Consider the following 7,571-nt stretch of genomic DNA (forward strand, 5'->3'; position numbering starts at 1 on the left):
CTTCAGATGGAAAAATCTGATGAATTTTTTACCAAGCTGGTATTTGGAAAACCCTCTATAAAATCCATGTCTCTTGAGAAAATCAGCTGAATCTTTGACAAGGCAGCAAGAATGAGTGGAGACTCAGCCTGGTTGGAACACCTGCTATCATCTACCAATACACCTGAGGCATCAGGCAGACAGCCTGAGGCACCACACTTGACCCATTCAGACTCTGTAAAGAAGTGGATCTGCAGTAACATATTCCACATAGTCTGACCAATTTCCAGAAACTGCTCATTCATTTCACAGATTTCTGAGGCCAAATCTTTTAGTATATGTGCTGCCGAAGCAAGCGCGAGGCCAAATCTTCAATCCAAGCTTGACAGTTCTTCAACACCAGTGTATTATTTAGACACCACCAGGTTATACAAGCTTAGAAATGCAAATTCATTACAACTTGAGTATGGTCACCAAAATAGAAACAAACAAAACCTAAAATCCAGTTTAAAACACAATGCATCGCCCAGCACTGTAGCCTAGTCTTGAACATGCCGGGATCCCATATGGGCCCTGGTTCTAATCCCAGCAGTCCTGCTTCCCATCCAGCTCCCTGCTTGCAGCCTGGGAAAGCAGTTGAAGATGGCCCAAAGCCTTGGGACCCTGCACCCGTGTGGGAGACTCAGAAGAGGTACTGGGCTCCTGACTTCAGACTGGCTCAGCTCTAGCTGTTGCGGCATGCCTGGGGAGTCAATCAGCAGATGGAAGATCTTCCTCTCTGTCTCTCTTCCTCTGTGTATCTGACTTTCCAATGAAAATAAATAAATCTTAAAAAAAAAAAACACAATGCAATTTCAAACCAAGAATTAATTCAAGCTCTGAATTATCTACAGCAATATTCCCTACAACAGCAGATAAAACTTTTAAATACAGTTCAAACATAATGCTGTTCTTACCGCAAGCTCTTCAGGAAAATCCAGTGACAGTCTTGGGACTTTCCTACAAGCTGGTGCGCAAGCAGAGCTCAGCACAGTGAGGTAAAACAAAAACTTGTACAAGGAATCTCACCTCCAGGCTGTATCCCTTGGGCCCAGGACTGTAGAGAGGAGGGACAGTTGCAATGTACTTGGTGCCTGCCTACTTGTCCCTGAGTTCCTGGACCAAAGCGCTCAACACTCCTCATTAAATCCATCCTTTGTTCAAGGACCTACAATGACTCCATTGACCTTTCCATCAACACCCGCCAGGCTCTGGCCTGGGAGTCCCCTCCACCCTCTTGCAGCTCTGCTCCTGACTTGACCAACCCACATTCTCTCCAGCCGCTCTCATATATCCCACCCCCAAGCCCTACACGCAAGCCATCACTGCTCTCTGTATCTTGTACATTTTCCACCTGGAAGTTCCTTTTGCTTTTATTCCTAATACGGAGTAATTATTTCACTGACTTAGATGCTCTTAACTCACATCACAGATAAGGATCAAGAAGTAAACCTGTCTGAAGTCACATAGTAAAAAATTAGAACTAGGATTTGAACCAAGGTCCATCTAACTGCACAGCCCATGACTACAACTAGTCAATAGCCTTCCACATCCATTTCACAATCTACTGACTCAGAACTGTCTTCTAGTTTATCATACTGATTCTTATTTTGTTATTTCAACTTCTCTCTGTTCTTACATACTCCATTAGCAGCACATTACACTTGATTCTAATTGTTGCTTCCTAAGCCTAAAACTTACATTTCTGTACCAACTACCCACTCACTCCTGCCTCACCACAAGAACAAGGATGAGCACCTTTTACAACTTCATTCCCTATTTAACTGAGGTGGGCCTGGAGAGGTAACCTAGTGGCTAAATCCTCACCTCGCATCCACTGAGATTCCTTATGGGTGCTGGTTTTTGTCTTGGCCGCTCCACTTCCCATCCAGCTCCCTGCCTGTGGCCTGGGAAAGCAGTGGAAGATGACCCAAAGCCTTGGGACCCTGCACTCACATGGAGACCCAAAAGAAGCTCTTTGCTCCTGGCTTCAGATCAGCTTAGCTCTAGCCGTGGTGGCCACTTGGGGAGTAAATCAGCAGATGGAAGATTTTTCTGTGTTTCCTTCTCTGTATAAATTTACCTTTCCAATAAAGGTAAATAAATCTTTAAAAAAAGAATTTAACTGAAGCTTGAAGGTCTTCAAGTCCCAGATGTGTCCAACGTTATTCAGCAAAGATTTATTTATTAAAGAAAACCAAATTCATTTTCTATCACATTAAAAAAAATCAACTGAGAAAATCAACTGAGGGCCATGCTTTTCGCATGGTATTTAAGATGCAACTGGTGCCACGTGGAGAGTGAACCAACAGATGAAAAATCGATCCCTCCCTCTCCGTAATTCTCTCAAATAAATAAATCAGTTAAAAAAAAAAGACAGACTTGGAGCACTCACATCCCACATCAGAACGCCTGAGTCCAACTCTTGCCTTTACTCTTTTTTTTTTTATAAGATTTATCTTTATTATTTTTTTATTGGAAAGGCGGATATACAGAGAGGAGAGACAGAGAGGAAGATCTTCCATCCGATGATTCACTCCCCAAGTGAGCGCAACAGCCGATGCTATGCCGATCCGAAGCCAGGAGCCTCTTCCGGGTTTCCCACGAGGGTGCAGGGTCCCAAAGCTTTGGGCCGTCCTGGACTGCTTTCCCGGGCCACAGGCAGGGAGCTGGATGGGAAGTGGAGCTGCCGGGATAGAACCGGCGCCCATATGGGATCCCGGGCGTGCAAGGCAAGGACCTTAACCACTGCGCCACCGCGCTGGGCCCTCTTGCCTTTACTCTTAACTCCAGTTTCTCACTCATGTGAACCCTGGGAGGCAGCAGGCTCAAGTACTTGGGTCCCTCCAGCCTGCACAAGAGAACTGGACTGAACTGCCAGCTTTCTGCTTCTGTCCGCTGGATGCCCTTGGAAAGTGAATGGGAAATCTCTGTTCCCCTGTCTCCCCCTCTGCCTTACAGAATGACTGACTGAAATCACACATTTGTGACAAAAACTGCCCTGCACCTATGTTCCAATTACACAAATGTTAAACTGCATAAATTTATCAAAAACTACTGAGAGGATTCCAGTCTGATATTTCACAGAAACGATACAGTTAAGGTCACATTTCACAGCTTTGTTTGAGGATTTTCAGTGGGATGAGTATTTAGCATAAGGATGCTCCCCCCACAAAAATATCTGTACAAACACACACATACATATTACAATAACCTCTGCCAGCATCCTCTACATGCTCAACCAGAGGGGTTCCAAAGCTTTCTAAGTGGCACAGCTATCAAGAAACTTATTTTTAATACTTAGTTTCTCCATTGTAATTCACTTGGTTGCATATATTGAAATATATGGTTACATATACTGAAAACAAAACTTTCTTAAGAAATGGAAAAGCAAAGGTAGTGTTGTGGTACAGTCAATGAATCTATTGCCTGCGATGCCAACCGCCCCTCTGGACACCAGCTGGAGTCCTGGCTGCTCCACCTCCCATCCAGCTCCCTGGGAAAGCAGCAGAGGAAGGGCCTAGGTGCTTAGGTTTCTGTACTCACATGGGAGACCAGGAAGAAGCTCACGGCTCCTGGCTTCTACCTGGCCCAGCCCCAAACGTGCAGCCATCTGTGGAGTGAACCAGGGAATAGATTTCTGTCTCTCCAACTCTCTCTGTAACACTGGCTTTCAATTAAACATAAATTTGGAAAAATAATAAAAATTTTTAAATGGAATAAAATGGGACCTGGCACAGTAGCCCAGTGGCTTAAGTCCTCATTTTGCACACACCAGGATCCCATATGGGTGCAGGTTCTAATCCCAGCAGCTCCACTTCTCATCCAGCTCCCAGCTTGTGGCCTGGGAAAGCAGTCGAGGACGGCCCAAAGCCTTGGGACCCTGCATCCACACAGAAGACCTGGAAGAAACTCCTGGTTTCGGCCTTCAGATTGGTTCAGCTTCAATTGTTTCGGCCACTTGGGGAGTCAATCAACGGATGGAAGATCTTCCTCTTTGTATATCTGCCTTTCCAATACAAATAAATAAATCTTAAAAAATAAATAAATAAATAAAATGGCTGCCACATGGCAGTTATTTCTTGGTCTATTTAATCCCTTCAATTCCCACTACCTGGAATAATATAAGCAGTTTAACTAAAAGAAGATGGTAGGTACATACAGACAGAAGTAGATTTTACCTCTATACCATCCAATTCACAGAGCTAAACCGATTCCTGATAGACTCTTTCCTAGCAGACTCTTTCTTGGAAGGTACTATGATTTTTAAAAGTTAGATTTTATTCTCAAAATCAAATATTTCTTTAATTAAAGGTCTCAAAATAAATAGACTTAATTAGGAGCCAGCACAGTGGTATACTAAGCTAAGCTCCTGCCTGCAGCACCAGCATCCCATATGGACACTGATGTGAGGCCATTTCCCACCCAGCTCCCTGCTCGGGTCCTGGGAACACAGTAGAGGATGGGCTGAGTCCTTCGGCCCCTGCACCCACATGGGAGAATCAGAAGAAACTCCTGGCTCCTGGTGTCCAATGAGTCTAGCTCTGACAGTTGTGACCACAGGGTGTGAACCGGCAGATAGAAATCTCCCTGCGTCTCTTCCTCTCTTCCTAACTCTTTCAAATAAAATATTTTTAAAAGATTTTTAATAGATTTAATTAGCTTCAGGAAAATTCTTAAATTGCTAATGACCCATGGCCACCCAAATCCAACTAACAATTAGCATTCATTACTGCTCACCCTGCCTTATACAAGTCAGCACAAAGTCCTTTCCTTGGCAAAGTTTTCCTTGGTTTTTTTTTTCTGAGCGAGTCTTTGGTATCAAATGAGGCAACAACAAAAAAATAGTTAATAGTTTGAAAACTATCTTCTGGCCTTTTGCATTTGGATGCATAATGTCCAGATATCTGTTCAATTCTAAATTATTCATGTTAATGGATAATTATTGACAACAAGGTGCTGATAATCCAAAGTGGGTGAACAAATCGAAAAAAAAATCTATTTCTGTTTTAGAATATATGTTTCAGCATATTTGTCTTCTCAATTACCCCTAACATGAGCTAATATTTGTATGCATTTGCAATCGCTGAGTACATAGCAACCGGCCACTTAGGCGGGGAGGTGCTCCCGGGCATGGCAGTTCAATAGTAGAAATTAGAACAGGCTGCTATTCAGCCTGAAGATGAGCAACATCCATTCCAATTATTTTGCAGTGCTGTTCAGCCTTCAAAGTATCAATAGACTAGCACAGTCAGTCGTTTGGCTACTAAATTTTAAAAGAACCGCTTGAAAAACAATGAAGACAAACAGTGTAATTAATTCTTCATTGTTTGTTTATAATGCATTCATTTGCAAATTATGCACTGCAAATGTTTAACTACAAGTCTGCCTCTCCCTGGCCACCCACTCAGCTAATTCCCAGCAGTCCCCTCCATCACAGCAGGACCTCGATCTCATTTTCAGAATAGTTTCAAAAGTCATAAAATCCAAACTGTGTCCTAAAACTAGCAGGGGCTGGAAGGGGGCTCAGGAATTGGGTGGCAGTAGTTGCAACCTTGCTGTTTGGACACCTGCAGCTCCCATCAGAGCACCTGAGTTAAGTCTCGGCTCCGCTCCCATCCTGGTTTCCAGCAGGTGCCGGCTGAAGCGCGAGACAGTCCCTGCCACAAACGCGGGAGACCCAGACTGAGTTCCAAGCCCCTGGTTTCAGCCCAGATACAGTTGCCAACAACTGGAGGGTGAACTAGCAGAGGTCCGTCTCACCACCTTTCAAATAAAATGAAAAACATATTTTTTTTTCCTAAACCACTGGGATTAGTCACCCTGTCCAACTGGCCTTGCCACCACTCATTCTCTCTCGTGTGTCCTTTCCCACCTAGGAAACAGGTTCTAGAAGACAAAGAGACTCAGCACTCCCCAGGGAGCTCCAGCTCATTCATACACGACTTAGAAAAAAAAAGTCAAAGATGGAAAAATGACCAGCCTTCTACTGCATATCATATTCTATACAAAGTAGAAGTTGAATAAAAGGCAAAATACTGTTAATTCTTGGCTTGATGCTCAGCCAAAAGAAAGCTTGTGAGAATTTCCAGGGCAGGCCTGATGCATAAAATTTCACCAGGCAGTTTCCGTTCACGATTTTACGTGTAAACTGCTCCCAGAGAAGCCATGGAGCTTAGGCCGCCGACAGACTGTACCAGGCAGGGGGATAGCGCGCCTGTGAACGCAGAGCTAAAAATACTCCGGCCCAGTAAACAAATCTCATTCCATCCCGACCCGAGCCACACCGTTAACCTAGTCATTAGGAGAATGAGATCATGCAGCCCCCGGCTTACTCATCTCCAGCTTCTAAAGTTTCCATCGGCTCACGGCAACTTTTTTTTTTTTTCGTAAGTTCACAAGCGTGTCCTAGAATCCCTCACGCGCGCGCACACACACACACACACACACATCTTTTTCGCTCCCTTCCTCCATTACTGGACGCACCTCAGTTTGGCTATAGATTGGGAACAAGCTGCTTCATTTCACTTTTATACTGGGACGTGAAAATGAACTTTATTCTACTCTGGGGCTAGGAGCCGGCATCTTAACCACCTTAAAACAAGAAAAACAAAAACAAAACTCCACCAGCCCCCACCCCGCTCACATCCCCCGAAAAGTCTAGCTGACCAAAGGGTACCGTTCAAACTGCCCAGCACGGCTTAGGAAGGGAAGCCAGGAACAGGGGAGGGCGGCCAGGAACGCGGGGCACAGGTGAAGCGAGGAGCAAAGAGAACAGGGAGGGGACGAAGCGGGGAGCGCTCAGGGCGAGGAGGGGGCGCCCAGGGGCGACGGGCTCTGGGCTGCAAGAGAACCCGACAGCGGACGGGGGCCAGCGGGGAGTCGGAAAGGACAGAGTTTGGGAGTCGGAAGAGGTGGGAGCAGACGGGAGGGAGGAAAGTGTCGGGGCGGGGGTGGGGGGCTCCGTTACCCTCGCGACTCCCGGGGCCAGGCCCTAGGCCGGGGCGGAGCGCGGGGCCCGGCCGCCTCTCCTCATTCCTCGGCAGTGACCCCCGGGTCCGACCGGCCCCTCCCCCGACGACGATGGAGGCGGCGGACACTGCGACCGCGGCTGTGGCTCCACACAGGATCTTGGAGCTGGAGAGCGGGCGGGACTGGCCTTCCCCACTGGCTTTTTTTTTTTTTTCCTCCCTCTCTTTTTTTTTTTTTTTTCTTTTTTTGCCCGCTCCACACCCGATCGCCACTCCGACTCCAGCGGCTGGTTCAGTCAGGATCGGTGGCTTTCGGCCGGCCGGCCGGAAACAAGCGCCCGTTTCCGGCCGGAGCGGGTTGGCGGTGACACCCCAGCCGCCCCGGGCCTCCTCCCGCCCCGCCCCAGCAGCCCCGCCCTCAGCGCCGCTCCCGGGGCCGCCGGCCGGTTTGGCGCTTGCCCCGCGCGTGACCCCGTGTTTTCCAGGCCCGCGTTCCTGAGGCCCGTGGTCTGGAGCCTTCTTGAACGGGAGCTGGCCGTGGGGAGGCGGAGAGGGACCCCGGGGTCTGATGACTTGGCCACA

At 47.2% G+C, this 7,571-nt stretch overlaps 1 protein-coding gene across 1 annotated transcript in view; it reads right to left on the minus strand.

The window, feature by feature from the left end:
* The window catches only part of OTUD7B (OTU deubiquitinase 7B), a 57,223-nt gene extending 50,033 nt beyond the window's left edge, over positions 1-7,190 (minus strand). The window contains exon 1 of the mRNA XM_040998345.1: positions 6,989-7,190. The gene's annotated coding sequence lies outside the window, so the exon portion shown is untranslated. The remainder of the gene's footprint in view (positions 1-6,988) is intronic.
* Between the last annotated feature and the right edge of the window lie 381 nt (positions 7,191-7,571).

This window comes from Ochotona curzoniae, unplaced genomic scaffold (genome assembly GCF_017591425.1).
Source record: "Ochotona curzoniae isolate NIBS_2020 unplaced genomic scaffold, NIBS_Ocur_1.0 scaffold_1037, whole genome shotgun sequence".
Lineage (NCBI taxonomy): Eukaryota > Metazoa > Chordata > Mammalia > Lagomorpha > Ochotonidae > Ochotona > Ochotona curzoniae.